Raw genomic sequence first — 20511 nt, 5'->3', positions numbered from 1 at the left:
CTTAATTTTCGGAGGTTTTTCTTACCCAAACGTGATGAACAAAACGGAGCGATTTGTCCTACACAAATAATCGTTTTGGAAAAACTGAACATTTGCTATCTAACTGAGAGACTCCTCATTGAAAACATCCGAAGTTCTTCAAAGGTAAATGATTTTATTTGAATGCTTTTCTTGTTTTTGTGAAAATGTTGCATGCTGAATGCTAGGCTTAATGCTATGCTAGCTATCAATACTCTTACACAAATGCTTGTTTAGCTATGGTTCAAAAGCATATTTTGAAAATCTGAGATGACAGTGTTGTTAACAAAAGGCTACGCTTGAGAGCAAATATATTTATTTAATTTCATTTGCGATTTTCATGAATAGTTAACGTTGCGTTATGGTAATGAGCTTGAGGCTATAAATAGGATCCCGGATATGGGATTGCTCGTCGCAACAGGTTAATGAAATTCTTTGCATCTGCACAGTCCTTCAAGTAAATGTGTTTTTATAAAATGTTGTGGAAATTGTTAAAAAAGTGCATTGAGTTGTATGGTTTGTTAAACTTTGACATTAATGGTTTGGCATAGATTTTAAGTGAACAATCTGAGTTTCAGCGCAATTCTATTTCCATGGAATTGCCCTCCATTGGATACACACTGCAGATGTCGACAGCTGATTGGACGGATCCCTTCTTCCTGCTTCCTGCTTCCTCTGTCTTACTATAGGCTCTCAAATCCTTGCATCCCATCTCCTTTTGGAACAGAATGCAGCCCGTTAGGATTCTTATTTGGATTCCCATTAGCTGTTGAGGAAGCAGCAGCCATTCTTCCTGGGGTCCACGTCAAAAACAGAACATTAAAAATGGACAACAGCGACACAAATTCAAACTAAGAACACTATGACTATTTTTTTTTAAACAGACAAGAGGCCATTCTCCACTGATCTAGCCTTGTGTGACTATGTAATCCCACTATAGCTAATCAGGCTCAGGGCAAAAGGGCAACTCTGAGCTGCTTACTCTGAGGGAAGCCATAGAGTCCATGGCATGCAACCTTCCAACTTCACTTCTCCATCATTTTGAAGAATTCGCAATTACCGTGACATGTAGTCGTTTTACTTACTTCAGTTAAATTCACTGACTAAATTGTAAGTTGGAGCGTCCGCAGAACGACTCAAATTAAAATGTCAACTGATGGCAAACACGGTAGATAGTTGGAAGGGTTTACTTAGATGAACGTTTCTGTGGAAAACTGGCATGGGAAAACTACAGTGCACCTGAATAAAAAGGTCATCGAGTTGCTGTATTGGAGATCAGCAAATATGCTCCACAGCCCTTGTCATCAAAAGGGTTCTTGAGAAACAGTCCAGGCAAGCATTTCAAAGACAGACCACTTGAGCCACGCCATCAGCTCTTCTTCTAAAGCAGGAAAGAGAGAGAGAGACAGAGACAAAGGAAGAGTGAATAGGCAAGCAAGGGAAATAGAAAAGGAAGAGAGCTGGAGAGACGGGGGAACAAAACAGAGCGACAGAAAACAAGAGCGAGAGGGACTGTGCGGCCCGTTCTGTACCGTCGACAGAAACCGTATGGCATTCTCCAAATCCCAGATGGCCCGCCAAGATCCTGCACCACTCCCCTCTGCTCTCACTCAGTAACTCGAACTAGCAGGTAGCAGGTGCAGCCACATAGCTGTAGTGGCAGGACACCGTAACACCATCCCTCCCTGGGCCATTTATCAAGTGAAAATGCGATGATTGTCCCATTAACGTGTGGTTATATTTAAGCCATCCCGCCGGAATGTATATTGGCTCGTCTTAGTGACATCCATTCAAACGCCACGTTGCCAACTGTTGATTCCCATTATGAGTTTCATTGGACAAGGTTGGATTTCTCTCTTGCTCACACGTTACACAGTAGTTTCCAAATTACACACAACTACTTCTAGAATTGACACACAAACCCACACACTAACACTTCTGCAAACACACACACACCCTAGACTTGCTCTCAGGTACACTCAGACACGGTATGCGGTTCCCCGTAGTGATAGCATTAGGAAAGGAAAGGAGGGACACTTAGTCAGTTGTACACCTGAATGCCCTGAACTGAAATGTGTCTTCCGCATTTAAACCAACACCTCTGAATCAGAGAGGTGCGGGGGCCTGCCTTAAATTCGACATCCACATCGTCGGCGCTCGGGGAACAGCCTTGATCAAGTGCAGAACGTCATATTTTTACCTTGTCATTTCGGGGATTCGATCCAGCAACCTTTCGGTTACTGGCCCAACGATCTAACCTGCTGCCAAACATTACACAATATTATTATTATTTTTTTTAAATTGAGCCGGAAGAGAGGCATTGAAATGAGTGTGTGCTTGTACGTGCGTGTCTAACTAATTGACTAGACCGACAACAGGAAGTTACCACCGGCCTTTCCCTTTTCCTCATTACATCATCCCTTTATTTGTGGGTGGGACCCAGTTACAGTAAAAAAAAAAGGGGGATTCAAGCCTCGAACATTTCCTGTCAGATCTGGGATGTCAACTCTGGGCATGAGTGAGCTCACTGAGCTACCGTACGTCTGAGACACAGCGGCTGTGAAGAGACTACACAGTATTACAGCGGACGTAAATAGCCTTCATGACAGTCCAGCTGTTCTATGTGACAGCATTCATTTCACCAACTGAACAGGCCATCAACGTCAAACAAGTCATTTATTTTGCACAACCGCAGATAAATTCAACTTGTTGACTCATTTGATACAAAACATTAACCAACATCCTATGATCACCTTTAGGCAAATAATTATTCCAATTTTATGACTCAACAATAATTGCCTACTCTGGCATATGTTAGTAAGACTGACTGCCATTGTTGAAGGGCAAAGCATTGAGTGAAGGAAGTGAAAACTGAGTAATGCTGCAACAATTGGCCAGGGTAATCTTCTTAATGTGACTAAGCCTTTGATGCCCATGCAGTGGGGATGGTGTAATGACACGAGACCATTCTGCTAGAGCCCAGTGAGTGAAGGGTGGTTAATGAGCGTTTGAATCTAAAAGAAAGTGATTTTGTTCATCAGTGAAAGAGAGTGGGTGACAACAATGCAAAATCAATTGTATCAATGTGGTTTTAAAATGTTCAAGGCAAGAGGAAGAAGGGGGCATTATTTGGAGGTATGAAAAACGAGAGAAAATGTAACTTAATTCGCTCAATGTCTGGTTTTCCATGTAGGCTATAGTCGTTTCATTCAATATCTTTTATACAAATTACAAAGTAAACATGGATGGGGTTGATTGCTGGCTTGGATAATGGTCACCCAGTCCAGGGTTTCCTAACTCAGGCCTGGGCCCTACAGCCCCCTGGGAGCATGGGTTGGTTTTTCCGTAGCACTAACACAGCCAATTCAAATAACCAACATCACGCTTTGATGACTTGAATCAGCTGTGTAGTGCTTGTGCAAAAACTAAAAATGTACACCTAGAGGCAACCTGGTCTCAAAACATTTCATATTACTCTGTATGTAAACCCATGACACTCCATTTAATTAAAGGGAAAGGGGGATACCTAGTCAGATGTACAACTGAATGCCTACAACTGAAATGTGTGTTCCACATTTAACCCAACGTCTCTGAATCAGAGAAGTGCAGTGGTCTGCCTTAAATCAGTATTCCAGGTCTTTCGTCAACCGTATGATGTTACGTTTCGTATAGTATCTATTACTTTATGGATGTTCGTCCCCAATTTTGCATGATATGTTACGAACTTGAAAATGTATTTTATTTAACAAATTCTAGCTAGGTGACTAACATTAGCTAGGCTAGGGTTTGGGTTAAGATATATGCCCACCCATCATACTTTCGTTTTTGCCTTAAGTAACCATCGGTTTCATGTAACCATAACAAAAGTAACATATTATACTAATTTGAGTGTGCCGGATTTACATTTACTCTGTTACGTCTAGTCTATGAGACCAGGCTGCCAGCGGGGGCCCCGGGACCGAGTTTGGGAAACACACAAGCAAGAACTGTGCAACAATGTCATTATTGTGTTCAACAAGACATCCACTTTTCTCCTCACAACCCCGGGCCGGTCTCCACTAATGACAGTTTAATGATGGTCCTTGCCTAATTGTTGTGTTAATTAAGGTGGCCAAATATTGGCGCATCAACTCGAGTGCATCCTTTCTTGTTCAAGAAGGTCACGCTAGATTGGGTTACCGTAATCCTTCTTATTCATTGCCAAGAACTGGCAACACCAGTCCACTGGAATGTGATCCAATCGAATTGAAGTCGAGTTATCTAGAAGTTGACAAGGAGAAACTCTACATAATAAAAGCTCAAATTTGTTGTTGAAATTATGGTGAGTATTTTATAGGCTACAGTAGAGCAAATTAATTGGGCAAAGTAACAACAACCATTCCGCTATGGCAGAGGACATTTAGGCTCGGCATCAGCACTGTTCTTTTCGTGAATGCATTCCCAAAGAAGCAAACCGCAAAACACGATGTTCCATTCCTTTCAACATTGGCAACATTGTAGACTCTGCTCAAGATATTGGATAATAACGCTTTCTCTTTGACATGAAACTGTAGATATACTAGCGACAATATTATCAGATGTGCGCAAATTACCGTAGCTTGCAGTGGCCGTTACATTGCTTACCTCAAAGCGAACGCGGAGACATCTGAAGAAAGTCGCTCTGCAACAAAATACTGTATCAACCCAGTCGACAGGAGCCTGCTTGACCGGAATTAAAGTCCATACAAATCTGATATGAGACGGGAAAATGGACAGCGTCTACCAAGAACAATTCCGAATGACACCGCACACCTGCCTCGACGTCCTCAATTGGCTCGGTCCAATTTCAAATAAGCAAACGCGCAAGGACGTTGCTAGTGCGGCCAGGCAAAAGCGAGGCAACACCCTTTCTCCCGGGTAACTTGCTCTCAATCGGAGCTATGGAGAAAGCATTGCAGTAAAACTGTCCCTTTACTCCTGGCAAAACGCCGTCCCACCACGACAACACCTCTTGACTGAAGAGGGGCTGGCTGAAGAGGAGGAGGAGACGAGCGCTCACATTTTTTCCGCATGCTCTGTGCGTCGTTGCTGGGTGCCCCCGATCTGACAGCCCAGGAACAGCTCCCGTTTATCAGATATCCAATATCTCAAGCCTGCCTCATTGTTTCCCAGGAAAGGGCGGTTGTATGCGAGGAAGATGATGCTATACGCTGTGAGCCCCTCCATGTGCAAAAATGGCCTCGTGCAGTAGGTTACCGGGCAGCCGCGAGCAGCTCATTGGTCCCTCCCGTAGTCACGGCAACGACCGTGGTTCAATTGTGTGCTCTTCTGGGAAGATGGGATGGAGATGAGAGATGTGCAGGTCACCTGTAATAGGGCAGAATGCATTCCCCTACCTCTGTATGTAGTTTGCAAAATACCTTCATGTGCTTTCATTGCAGTGGCCTACATTGAAGCCTTTGGCCTATACAGCCGGATTCTCTGCACTACTGGTTAGGATGCACAAACTGAGTCTGCAGTGTGTGATCCATAGCTAGACTAATAGAATACCTGATGATAAAATACATATCTTGATATTGCAAATGCGCGAGCACACACACACACACACACACACACACACACACACACACACACACACACACACACACACACACACACACACACACACACACACACACACACACACACACACACACACACACACACACACACACACACACACATTGTATAACCATGGCTATGAAAGTATACCAACAATATTACAGTACATGTACACACAGTGAATATTGAAACATGATGTAGCCACACACACACACACGCACACACACACACACACACACACACACACACACACACACACACACACACACACACACACACACACACACACACACACACACACACACACACACACACACACACACACACACACACACACACACACACACACACACACACACCACTGAATTATTCAGATGAAGTGTAAAGGGGTTGCCCATGACCCATATAGTGGATGTCCTATGAGGTTTCTGGTCATGGCAGGGGAGAGCACATTGCTTTGAGAGCAGGTTTGACACATGCTGCATTACACACAGTGGAAGCCTCATACTCACTACCATAACCTTGGTCACGGTCCAAATGGCTTTGAAAGCTATATGCTCTGAATGAAATGAGATATGATACTCCCTGTGAAACATAGGGCATCATTTGTGTGGAGCGTTTCACAAAATGCCTCCTTGTGCATTGTACATTTGAGCATTTTTTTGAGACGAGTGTCTGTGTCCAACCTGCTATCGAAACCCAGGCTCTCCAATCAGCTCTGCCAGCCTTCGATACATCACTCTGGGCCATTCAAGTGATAGAGATGACCTCAACTCCACCGTGGTTATTATTTGACCCTGCTGGTCATCTATGGACATTGGAACATCTTGAAGGACGATCTGGCCGTAATGGCCATGTACTCTTATAATCTCCACCCGGCACTGCCAGAAAAGGACTTGCCACCCCTCAGAGCCTGGTTCCTCTCTAGGTTTCTGCCTTTCTGGGGAGTTTTTCCGAGCCACCGTGCTTCTACATCTGCATTGCTTGATCTTCGGGGTTTAAGGCTGAGTTTCTGTACAAGCACTTTATAACAACTGCTGAGGTAAAAAGGACTTCATAAATACATTTGATTGATTGACTCAACAGATAAGGAATCATTTAGTCTGGAGTGTCCAGGGCTATTCTTTACATTATCCGCTACATTACCAGTCCTTATAGCAGACGCTAGACCGCTAGTGTTTTTCTATACTTGCCCAGACAGTTGTAAAACCTTAACAGGTGTCGATGTGGAATAACATGATTAAGAACAAATACATTTTTACCTGGAGTACAAATGCATCATAACAGCACTGGGACAGAAGTTAATGAGACTAGCGGAAAGGGGGCACACACACACACACACACACATTTGCACACACGCACACACGACCAGAGGAACCCATATCGCTTATGAATTCTTCAAATGTTTTTCCAGCGTAGGTGGTTAGGAACAGTCTAGTGGGCATATCAGTGGGGGACGACCTCATAAAGGAAGTGAAGACATAAGAAATGGCCCTGAAAGAAAAAAGCGATCGTTGAAAGAGAGGAGAGCGGCCTTGTGTTTCCAGCCGAGGCACCTGTCCTACTGTACATCTCTCTCAGCTGTAGTCATGTTGATTGATTGGTTGACTGAATTGATTTGATAATGCGAAGTAGCAGGCTGCTCCAGCCCGAGACCACATGAAACATTATCTAGGATAAAACCACAACAAAGCTTGAAGGCTTATTTGCATTGTGGTCCTCCGAATGGATTTGGTAGAAGTTGGCTATACCACTGATCTAGGGTCAGGGTAACTGATCCTAGATCTGCGGTTAATGGCACGTTGTATATGAAGCGTCCATCCAGTTTGGTGTCCCCAGCCCCTCCCTCTACACAAGATCAAAGATGGCCAAATATAACCGTTCGTTGATATGACCTTTGAGGGGTGGCAATAACATCAAAGAGTGTGTGTGTACGTGCACACACGTGTGTGTCCAAATATGTGTGTGTGTGGTCTGTTTAGTTTCTGCTACCATCTTGAAAAAACATACTTGTACTGCAAAATCCAAAAGCATCCTACTGTTGTCAAGTGGAGCCCTTATTTTAGGAGGGTGTTATCCGCGGGGCATAGTGGACCCTTAAATAGCACCCTTATCCAGTCCCGTCGACTCCAGGGGGACAGACATGGGACAGGCCCCTCGCTGGGTCTGGAGAGAGAGGGTGACGCTGCGGTGGAGTCAAGTATGCAGGGACCCGCCGGTGACAGGGACACAGGCAGATATACTTAGGGGTGGCGGCTGGGGCCATTCCAATACACTGGTGGTTCATGGAAAATGCAAGCTCGTTTGCTGGAGGTCAGGCCTGTCTGCTGGATCTCTTGGCTTGATTTGCTCTTAGCCCGTACCCAGTCAGGATTGGAACTAGGCCTCACTGAACCAAAGGATTTAGAAACTAAATTGCATCCTTTTTCTTTCATGGGAATAATCACTGAGAAGACATGACAGGATAAGTCAATGCTTCCTATCTGACCCCAGCACTTAGCCCCAGTAGTCACTTCAACGAGGGGAGGAAAGAAGCAAATATGTCTTTTCAAAGTATTGGAACATGGCCTGAGAGTCTAAGAATTCAATGTTTAGAATCAAACCCTTGGTTCTTGGGCAGTGAGGCCTAGTTCCGATGCTTTGAAAATACATACTTCCTACTTCCTGTCTTGAAGGTGTCTGTGGGTGTAGGAGGTAATAGCTGAAGGTCGATTCATAAACATGAAGGGTTCAGCACAGCAGTCAGTCTGACATAACAAAGGTGTGCCATCACCCCCCCCCCCGTGTCTCTCTTTAATTATCTCACGTCTAAGGGTTAAACATAGCGCCATGCCTCATCTGTGGTCGTTCACACAGCCTACAATAAAAGAGCTAGAAAGGTCAACTCGACACTCCATAGGAGAAAATAACTTCTTTATCTGAGATTTTCCTCTCACATCGCTGTTCCCTTCTGTTGGCTTCCAGAGTGGTACACATACCAAACATTCGATATTGTCTTTATCGGTGGCCTGGTGAGCGTTATGGGCACCGCCGTGTGGTGCTGAATGGATGGTTGGCAGGTATGTGGAGAGGGCACAGGCAGGGACATTGTTGGGGTACTATAGTATGTTGCCACTTCCACTGTAGATTCCAGACAGACTTCTCTTTGATGATATTGCTTTGAGGGCTGGCCACATCAAGTGCCTGACCAGAAATGTGATAGATCAATGTTGCTGAAGCAGGTCCTTTTAGGGTTATGTAGTACAAATAATTACACTGAAAATAATTAACATTTGTGCATTTTGATCTGAGGTATTTTACTAACGTGGTGAATTGAAATATCATACAGCACAACAAATTCCATTCGGTCTTTAGACCATTTTAATGTTAATCTCAACTGATTTAGTATGACTCACTTGGAACACAGTTAATCGGGTCGAGGCAAATCTAATATCTCCTGAATCGCGTTGGAGTTGGTTAACCGTGCTACGTTTTACCTTTAAATTCAGGACCTGTATTATACATTGTACCTGTCATCTAGACCCTTTTATTTTCCTGTCAGACCCTAACCTCCCTCCTATACTATCACGGCTTCCGCCGAAGTCGGTCCCTCTCCCTGTTCGGGCGGCGTTCGGCGGTCGACGTCGCCGGCCTTCTAGCCACCCCGATCCACTTTTCATTTTCCATTTGTTTTGTCTATGTCTTACATACCTGGTTTCACTCACCCAAGTACCTGTTTATTATTTAACCCTCTGTTCCCCATGTTTGGTTGTGAGTGATTGTTTGTTGTATTTGTGGGCTTGGTAATTCTCTTGTATTTGAATGACTTTGAGTAAAGTTAATTTTTTACTTACTCATCTCTGCTGTCCTGCGCCTGCCTCCTCTGCACCAGCTACACATAGAACCTTACGCTTCATTACCTGGTCCCAGTCAGACCTCCATCACTATCATCGAATTTCCACCTCGCTCCGGTTGAGTGGAGTGGCTAGAGATGCTGATTTTGTCACCCACCCAACTTCCTTGACCAGCCTATGCCCGCTATGCCTTTTCCCCAAGCTCTACCCCCCTGCCTGCATTAATCCATACAGGCACTGCCTGCTGAAAGTGGCCATCTTATTCATGGCAATTCAGTTCACATTAGGCCAGCTGGCTGTTATTAGGCCAGCTGGCTGTTATTGGCGTTCTGCTGTTATTTGATGTGCGTCAGTGGGGGACAGACAGAGAGAAAGTATGAGACAGAGACAGACAGACAGTGAAGGAAAGAGAGCGAGAGAAAGAGAGAGAAGTGTACTGTGTGAGAGAGAGAGAGAGGAGAGAGAGAGAGAGAGAGAGAGAGAGAGAGAGAGAGAGAGAGAGAGAGAGAGAGAGAGAGAGAGAGAGAGAATGAGACAGAGACAGAGACAGAGACAGACAGACAGTGAGGGAAAGAGAGTGAGAGAAAGTTGAGAGAGGTGTACTGTGTGAGAGAGAGAGAGAATGAGACAGAGACAGACAGTGAGGGAAAGAGAGCGAGAGAAAGTTGAGAGAGGTGTACTGTGTGTGAGAGAGAGAGAGAGAGAGAGAGAGAGAGAGAGAGAGAGAGAGAGAGAGAGAGCGAGGAGAGAGAGAGAGAGAGGAGAGAGAGAGAGAGAGAAAGAGAAAGAGAAAGAGAGAGAGAGAGAGAGAGAGAGAGAGAGAGAGAGAGAGACAGAGACAGACAGTGAGGGAAAGAAAGAGAGAGAGCGAGTGAGAGAGAGAACAAGGTAGGTGGATGCCTTTGGAGAAGTGAGGTTTTTGAAACGTGTCGTTACCACCAGTTATCATCCGTGGAGGGACATGCTTGTCAAGCCAAAAAAGACCTGACATCAGCATTGTCCAAAATCTCTGATGCCAACGGCAACATCCTTTTCTCAAAAATATATATATATATATATATTTTTTTTAATAAATGCACTTAAGCATCAACTGCATGACATCCAATGCAGTTATTGACTAAAGTTTACTAAAGCATTTATGAAATGCTTATGTACTTGTTATGAACAATAAAAAAGCCGCCACCCCGCCTCCATTTTGGTAAAAAGCTAAAGGAATGGGCCTGGAGAAATGTAACAGCTCTCAAATTCATAGACAGAGCAATGGATTCAAGAACTGACCATCCATGATATCAAAATTGTTGTTTTAACCATGTTTTCGGCAACCAGATCTCACAGTCTAATTAGACGTTCATTCATGTCTCTCAAACGTCAAATTTCGAAGTGTTTAAGATTAATTTCAGGCATTAACTCCAAATTCTTAAGGTTAGGCATGAACTCAGAATGGTCAAGGTAATGGTTAAGGTTTGGGGTAGGCTTAAAACAAAAATATTAAAAACAACATTCTATTGATGGATTTGAACTTGCAACCTTGAACCTGCTTAAATTTGATGCCCTAGCAAAACCAAAACAAAACCTGTTTCCCCTAGTGGCCGGAATCCACGTCATCTCCAGACGTGCTCAGACATAGATGGACGTCGAATACTGACTTGTATCATGGGTGACCTGGCTGGTTTTCAGGCTATACGGTGTTTGTTTATAATTACATTCATTACAAACATTGGAGTAAAACAAGCTTATATTTTGGATTCTGATGCGGTATGACAGTTAAACTAAGCTCATGAGGCATTTAGAAGTTATATTCTTCAACAATCAATGGGTATACCATTAATTTCTAAGGATGTAGCAACTATATTACACACTGTATAATATCTATGATATGAAGAACTAAATGAATTGAAGAACTGAGTAACTTACCCTTCCTCACATCTCTCATCTTTCAACACCAGCTCCTATGATGGCAGCTACACAACCACAGGCTCTCCAGGCATCAAAGTCGGGTTTATATAAAATACAGTGAAATCATCCTGCTTCCAGCCACTGTGAAAAGGCTTGTCCAAGCAGTTCTCAGAACAGCCTTATCAGTAATGCTGGGATGTGCTGAGAGCGCTAGTATTAGAGACGAGGGAAGGACCTGTGTAACCAGACATCACACCGACTGTAAAGGCTGTAATACACTAAATGTGACGCGCTCACACAATCACAAAAGTGCCTGTGAGCACATACAGGTGTACGACCTTAATTTGAAGACATCTGTACACAAAGGAGTACATGAACAAATGTGCACCAGCCTGCACGTGCACACACATGCCCAAAGGCAGGCAGGCAGGCAGGCAGGCAGGCAGGCAGGCAGGCAGGCAGGCAGGCAGGCAGGCAGGCAGGCAGGCAGGCAGGCAGGCAGGCAGGCAGGCAGGCAGGCAGGCAGGCAGGCAGGCAGGCAGGCAGGCAGGCAGGCAGGCAGGCAGGCAGGCAGGCAGGCAGGCAGGCCTCTCACACTTCTACTCAGACACAGATGGATGGCTCAGTGTCTGTGTGAGAGAGAGTTTTAGGGAGGGGGGAGAGAGAGGGGGAGAAAAGTAGAGAGAGGGAAAGAGAGAGCTTGTATGTGTGTGTGTGTGTGCTCAGACAGGGGGGGGGGTCAATAAACGTTGCACATCACAACCAGTACGCTTCCACGTCTGTATCAACCTCTTTGTCTTTACTCTGTCTGGACCTCTCCATCTCTTCCTGTCTCTGATGGGAGATGGCATTTTGTCTGACAGCTGTGCCAGCAACCTGCCAGTCACTGCCCAACAAAACAGCGAAATAATAAGTTGACCTATCTGGTTGTGAAATTGCGATGCAACCAACAATGCCAGAGGCAAACTGTTGACTACTGAGTATACATTAGATTCATAGCTCACATTGTCTCCGTCCCTGGTGATGCACCTCACCTCATACCTCATAACCCCCTACCTCACCACAGAAAATATCTAACTGTAGACTGGTATCTTCATTAACATACCACTCATCAGTAGCGTAGAGAAGTTTCGCAGAAGGTTTCCCCCGTAAGGTTCCAGCAAGGGCCCCCCACCAAAGAGGGCTACTGCAAGAAACTACATCAGGTCATGTTTTCAGTTAATATCCATTATTTTAAGCACTTTTTTGGAGAGTTTGACATTGGGGTCCTTTTTCTCCAGACAAGGACTTTTCTAGGCATGGAAGTGAATAATATTGAAAGTATTTTGAGGGGGTATGTAGCTATGCCAGTGCCACTCATACTTAACAAGTTCACAACCACCCTAATACCTCTCGCCTTTTCCTTAGGGGCGTACGTTACAATTAATTACATAACATCCTCCTTCACATTTTCCCATGTGTTTTATTCAGCTTCACCAAAAGGTCCTGTTCATTCGGTACGGAAGGGAAGAAAACTTTTAAAAAATATATGAAACAGGGAGGGAATACCTGAACTTTTTGTCTTCTGTTGCAAAATGTTTTATGAAATATTTGCCGTAATGAACACGACCCAGGACTTCCCACCAACACCCCGTCAGATGGTGCACTGTAGTGTAGTTTAGTCACACGTCTAATTTTACCGCTCTCTTCACCCACCTCTCCCCTCCACACCTTGCTCTCTGGGAGACTTGTGCACACACACACACACACACACACACACACACACACACACACACACACACACACACACACACACACACACACACACACACACACACACACACACACACACACACACACACACACACACACACACACACACACACACACACACCCAGCCTGTGATAAATACATGGATGCCTGCTGTTGAATTTGAGATGGACAGCATGCCAGGTAGTGCCAGGGCAGAACAGAATAGGGTGGCACAGATAGACCCAGAAGCCATCGGCATGGGGCACAAAACAAGCACCGGTTGGTGAGGGTACAACCTTAACAGTTGAAGTTGCTGGCTAACTGCTTGGGGTTAGTGCTGTGCATCTCTTTTTTCCATTTCATAAATAAATATACATTCCTGCAACCCGCCTCACCCAACGTGGTATGGATCAGCTATTTTTTAACCTAGCTCTGAAGGAACCGCCATCAGACCTAGCCAGCTAATTAGCTACTAGCTATTTAGTCATTGTTTGCCTCTGCTAGCGGTCTTTACCTTTAGCTCTGACTCCTGCCACTTTAACCTGGATAGCCCAGATAATATCTGCCAGTCTGCACAGCGCGATACCAGCCCTGAGCATATTGCTCTTTTCCACTACATCACCAGACTCCTGCCGCAAGCTCTGGACCATTACATCGGATCTTCGCAGCTAGCTAGTTGCTACCGATGAGCTATTTGTGGCTAACGCCCTTGTCCAGCATGCACCAGCTCGCCCCGAGCTAGGCCCATCTCCCGGCTAGCAAACAAAGTACACCAACTACAACACTTCTCTTGCCAATTTGCCTGGACCCTTTGTCGACACGGAGCCCCGCCAATCCATCATGACTGGTCTGCTGGTCTGCTGACGTAACACAAAAGAATTGCTCTCAACCGGCCTCTGCATCGTGGATGTTGGGTGATGATCCATCTGCTAGCCCCGGCCTGCTAGCTCCCTGAACGCTGTGTCTCCCGCTCGCTCAACATAGTGATTGACTACCGAACTGTTCCCTGTTTCATCGCGTGCTGCTCATTGGACCCTATGATCACTCAGCTACACAGCCGATGCCTGCTGGACTGTCCATTAACACGAACCGGAACCCCCAACAGAAGCTAGCCAGCTAACTAGTTACTAGTCAGTTAGCCACTGCTTGTGGTCATCAGCTAACCTTAGCCCAGTCAACACCTGACAGTCTGCACAACGCGATTCAACCCAGAGCATACCGGACTGCTTTTTCTCCACCAAATCTCCATATCTCCGGATTCCTACCGCAAGCTCTGAACCTTTTCATCTGGATCAGCGCAAATAGCTAGCTGCTATCCGAGCGGCTACTCCTGCCAGGGAGAGAGCAGCTCTATTCAGCTAGAGCCAGAGCTACGCTATGAAAAAGGATGCCAGGGAGAGAGCAGCTACTCCTGCCAGGGAGAGAGCAGCTCTATTCAGCTAGAGCCAGAGCTACGCTATGAAAAAGGATGCCAGGGAGAGAGCAGCTCTATTCAGCTAGAGCCAGAGCTACGCTATGAAAAAGGCTGCCAGGGAGAGAGCAGCTCTATTCAGCTAGAGCCAGAGCTACGCTATGAAAAAGGCTGCCAGGGAGAGAGCAGCTCTATTCAGCTAGAGCCAGAGCAACGTTAGGGAACAAGCCAGGCATAGGCCTACAGTGGTGTTGGTACCAGGTAGAATTCTACATGGGTCATTTATTTTAAGGTATTTTGACCGAAAGGAAATCAGAATGGGGATGGATACAGGCAGGTTGGAGAAACAGTGGGAAGGGTGGACGCTGGGATTTACCCTTGTCTCTGCTGGGAAGCAGTATGAGTCGGGCCAGAAGTGTTACAACAGCTCTACATGGCAATGTCATTTTAAACTGCCCTCTACCACTGTGTGCAGCTTTGCAGATGGCTGCAGGTGATGAACATTGCAATTTAGTTTGTACTAAAGCACCTTAGGTTTTAATGCCTGGCTTTGGGGAATTAAAATGTACTCTTAATAACCGACACGATTTAAATAATAAAACCCAGCGGCTTACGCTTATGTCAACTGGAAAAGGGGGATGGGGAACAGAAGCAAGAGAGGTGGTGTGAAAAATTAAGAGTGGGGGGGGGTGAAGAGAGGGAGGGTGGAGAGAGAGAAAAAAGAAAGACACTGGGTTAAGGGAGGAAAAGAGAGAGCGAGAGAGGAAGATAAAATACATATGTGAGAAGAGACAGAGGTCAAAAGGTAAACGAGGGAGAGAGACAAATACAAGTATGGCAGACGGAAGAGGAGAGACGAAGAGGTATGAAATGAAATAAAACTGGGTAAAATACCCACCATAATCAATGTCTTCTGTGCGATTTTTGGGGACAGTTGAGTCTTACAGCATACATTTGTAGGATTGGGAGTTCAAACATTCCTTTCTCCTCTCTTTTTCTCCTTCTTTGGTATCAACATTCCCTCAGTTAAAAAGAGATCAAAATCTGGTCGCACCATGACCAAAAAGGGATGGATTCCCTGAAGCGGAATGAAAAGGAGGAAAAATGCTATGAATGATGGATTTATTCTCAGAACGAGCTTTCGCATTCCAAACGGAATGAGCTCGGAATCTGTTGGGAGGAACCGATTTGACTGTTATGTAAATTCCAGCACCTCGGTTAAAAGTATTAAGACGTAAGAAAAAGGCAACTCTTCTGAACCCACAGAGTGATAAAAGAGAATAAATATCACTCCTCTTTCGCCTCCTCTGCTGAATGAATACCCCTCCTCCTTTCAGACAGTTTCTAGCCAACACGCCAATAGAGCTTAATAATTGCTGTAACGGATGTCGTCTGGAGATAGAGAGGAGGACCGAGGTGCAGCGTGGTAAGTGTTCATATTAAAACGGTTTCAATGAACACTGAAACAAAACACGACAAACGAACAGTCCTGAACAGTGCAACAAAACACAGGACCTTGTACCTGGGATACAGGAGAATGGACTGAAGTCGGATAGGGTATGATAAGTTGCAAACCCAGTATGGGAGCTTGGCAAGTGACTGATAGGCTGCTGGTTCGGGTTCCCGTTTTGACCTTGTGCGAGATCTGTCGATGTGCCCTTGAGCAGGGCGTTGACCCCGGTTGCTTCTGTGGCTCGCTCTGGATGGGAGTCTGTTAGATGACTGACTGTAATGTAAATGTTGAGTGGCTCCACTGCAAGTAGATTGCATGTTTTAATATTACACACACACACACACACACACACACACACACACACACACACACACACACACACACACACACACACACACACACACACACACACACACACACACACACACACACACACACACACACACACACACACACACACACACACACACACACACACACGTGTTAGCCTCACATTTATGAGAGTATATCGGTGTTGGTCGAACAGTCCAACCAAGCTAGCCGTTCCACAACATGTCTTTTCTAAGAGTGCAGGCAGTCACAAGTGCACCTGGCAGTCATGCCGGACAGATCTTCACAATGGAAGGCCAGGTTCACAATGGGAAGGCCAGGTCAGTTGAACAACCTGTCAGGGTTTGGCCACGTCTGCAGAAACACACTCAGGAAGACAACCATGCACTCATGTGTTCAGAATAAGCAACTGCATGCCATTTTGTTCTGGTGAGTGACAAGTCCACAGTGTGTGAACCCAGAGAGCAGGATGACATGTACTCTGTGCCAACCATGAGTCAGAAGTGTTGTTCTGCGTCACAACTCTTATATAACCTCACAGAGGAAGTTAGTGTGTTGACAATGGTTCCACTGCCAGCAAACTCAACAGAATAGTCTCCTGGTTGACCAACCCAAAGGACATCAAGACAAATAGGATAAGAGAGAGGAAAACAAATGTCATTCTAAACTTCATTCAATAATGACAGAGGCATATCGTTTCCCCCTGTGCATCGATTTATTATAAATTGTCAGATCAGTGCAGATAAAGGAAAGGAGGCGAGGAAAGGAGGCAACTCTCCACTATTGAGACGCAGCCCTTAAAGTCACCAGCTTGACTGGGGCTGATGGAAAGCTTCCTTCCCCTCACTGCATCCCTAACAGCTGACTGCACATGTCAAGTCATGACTTCCCCGGTGCTCAAATGACACATGTCAGTTTTTACCCACAGGGGCCATAGCAGCCGTCGCCCTCGAGTCACTCTGTGTTGATTGAGAGTGTGTGTGTGTGTGTGTGTGTGTGTGTGTGTGTGTGTGTGTGTGTGTGTGTGTGTGTGTGTGTGTGTGTGTGTGTGTGTGTGTGTGTGTGTGTGTGTGTGTGTGTGTGTGTGTGGGGGGGGGTGTTAGTGTGTGTTGATCAGTTTTATGTAACGTGTTCTGTTGGTCATGTTGTTTACGACTCTAGACAGACATCTGTCTGTGTAGTCTGAAACACACGGCTCAGCCTTACAAATTAACCAAGAAGTTAATCTTGACATCTAGCCACTTAGCTAGCAAGTTAGCAAACCAAATGCCTAGCTAGAGCCCTGAGCTGGAGATAATTTCATTGACACATCTTAGATAGTTAACGTATATAGTTAATGTTTTGGGCACCCCCATTTTTTGTTGTTGATGGTATTGAAAAACCTGCCATCTGTATTTCAAAATACCCCGGTAAACGGTGCAGTATATACGGTATACCGCCCAAGCCTAGCTAGGGACACACAGATTGTCAAAACCATAGTAAACTGTATCTTCCATGTCCAATTACCTACTCTATTTGACTTGGGAAAACAAAACATTTCAGCAGTATATATACATCATCATTTGTATATTAACTGTAAAACTTAAAAATAATAGTTTTTTTTCACTGACAAAATGTTAAGTTATGTCAACTCAGTGAATCAAGTTGAGTTTGACAGAACTAGGTAACAACATCTGTGTTACATTGTAATGTACAAGTTCGTACAACTGAAAGAGATCAAATTTTTTCAGCAAATAAATGTTGCTGTATAATCAGTCAAAGACTACTAGACTATTATCTCTGCCTATATGGGCATTTTATCTACAGGGTTAATGACTCATGTTTAACGACAGTCCCTGTCCGTGATACAGTATTTGCATAATCAAATTCAAACACCAAAATGCAAATGGCCACGGCTGCTCTCATGACTCACCTCAGTACCTGACAGATAAGAACGAGGCTAACATATTCTTCCTTGATATTTACAAACCCCACTATTCCTCTCCTATGTAGCTCAGTAGACTGCCAGCATGTTGCTTCTCACATCAGGATCGTGGGTTCAATACCCATACAACAATGTATGCACGCACCACTTTGGATGTGTCTGCTAAATGGGATATTATTACAAACAAAATCTGTACAGGTCAGGATATTCTCATGTAACCCGATCAATGTACAGTATAATCAATAAGCAAATCAACTGCATCACACATATAATCATCAATGGTGGTTTTGTCCAGGGGTTCCGCTTTTTGGCAGAGCAGAGATGTCCAATAATAAAATACTACACAAGTCATGTACAATGTAGGGTACAGGGCGCCATTTGACAGACTAATGACATTGATACACATATTCAGTATATTTGACCCATGAAACCCAGGAGGGAGGAGAAGGTGGCAACCCTGGTGTTACCCTTCTCCAACACCATGTTCTAACTACCATCTGCCTACTCCAATGAGATGTCCAGGCATCAAGCCCCAACCCAGCTGGTGGATAGACTCTGCCAAGCAGGCAGGCAAGCTAAGGGCACTAAGAATTAAGATCTCCTTGGCCTCGGTGCACTAAAGCTGAGTGTAATCGTCTCCAATGATAAAGCCACTTAAACCAAAGCCTAGTTGCTTGGTGCTAATGCCCAGTACTGTGACCACCACCACCAACACCAGTCACTATCACCACCACCAGTCACTATCACCAGTCACTATCACCACCACCACCACCACTCACTATCACCACCACCAATCACTATCACCACAACCACCACCACTCATTATTACCACCACCACTCACTATCACCACCACCACCACTCATTATTACCACCACCAGTCACTATCACTGCCACCAGTCTCTATCACCACCCCCAGTCACTATCACCACCACCATCACTCATTATTACCACCATCAGTCACTATCACCACCACCAGTCACTATCAACACCACCATCACTCATTATTACCACCACCAGCTCACTATCACCACAACCAGTCACTATCACCGTTTCCACCAGTCACTATCACCACCACCAGTCACTATCACCACCACCACCAGTCACTATCACCACCACTCAAATTACCACCACAAGTCACTATCACCACCACCAGTCACTATCACCACCACTCAGTATCACCACCACCAGTCACTATCACCACCACTCACCTAAACACCACCACCAGTCACTATCACCACCACCAGTCACTATCACTAATCAGTGGACGTTAGCTACCAGTCACTACGTTAGGACGGCGAAATACACCACAAATCACCACCCGGAAGTCTGTGTTACATTGTCACTATCACCACCACCAGTCACTATCACCACCACCAGTCACTATCACCACCACTCATAATTACCACCACCAGTCACTATCACCACCACTCACTATCACCACCACCACCACCAGTCACTATCAAACCACCACCGGTCACTATCACCACCACCAGTCACTATCACCACCACCAGTCATTATCACCGCCACCAGTCAATATCACCACCACCAGTCACTATCATCACCACCAGTTACTATCACCACCACTCATAATTACCACCACCAGTCACTATCACCACCACTCACTATCACCACCACCACCACCAGTCACTATCACCACCACTCACTATCACCACCACCACCAGTCACTATCACCACAACCACCACCACTCATTATTACCACCACCACTCACTATCACCGCCACCACCACTCATTATTACCACCACCAGTCACTATCACTGCCACCAGTCTCTATCACCACCACCAGTCACTATCACCACCACCATCACTCATTATTACCACCATCAGTCACTATCACCACCACCAGTCACTATCAACACCACCATCACTCATTATTACCACCACCAGTCACTATCACCACCACCAGTCACTATCACCGCCACCAGTCACTATCACCACCACCAGTCACTATCACCACCACCACCAGTCACTATCACCACCACTCATAATTACCACCACAAGTCACTATCACCACCACCAGTCACTATCACCACCACTCAGTATCACCACCACCAGTCACTATCACCACCACTCACTATCACCACCACCAGTCACTATCACCACCACCAGTCACTATCACCGCCACCAGTCACTATCACCACCACCAGTCACTATCACCACCACCAGTCACTATCACCACCACCAGTCACTATCACCACCACTCATAATTACCACCACCAGTCACTATCACCACCACTCACTATCACCACCACCACCACCAGTCACTATCACCACCACCACCGGTCACTATCACCACCACCAGTCACTATCACCA

General features: G+C 45.3%; 1 protein-coding gene across 5 annotated transcripts in view; it reads right to left on the bottom strand.

The window, feature by feature from the left end:
* The window catches only part of LOC124001476 (sorbin and SH3 domain-containing protein 2-like), a 92157-nt gene extending 86874 nt beyond the window's left edge, over window positions 1-5283 (bottom strand). The window contains exon 1 of one of the 5 annotated variants that reach the window (XR_006832790.1): window positions 4642-5283. The gene's annotated coding sequence lies outside the window, so the exon portion shown is untranslated. The remainder of the gene's footprint in view (window positions 1-4641) is intronic. The other 4 variants (XR_006832789.1, XR_006832788.1, XR_006832792.1 and 1 more) reach the window with 4 other exon arrangements.
* Between the last annotated feature and the right edge of the window lie 15228 nt (window positions 5284-20511).

Source organism: Oncorhynchus gorbuscha, linkage group LG17 (assembly GCF_021184085.1).
Source record: "Oncorhynchus gorbuscha isolate QuinsamMale2020 ecotype Even-year linkage group LG17, OgorEven_v1.0, whole genome shotgun sequence".
Taxonomy (NCBI): Eukaryota; Metazoa; Chordata; class Actinopteri; order Salmoniformes; family Salmonidae; genus Oncorhynchus; species Oncorhynchus gorbuscha.
This window is presented reverse-complemented; position numbering and strand designations above follow the sequence as displayed.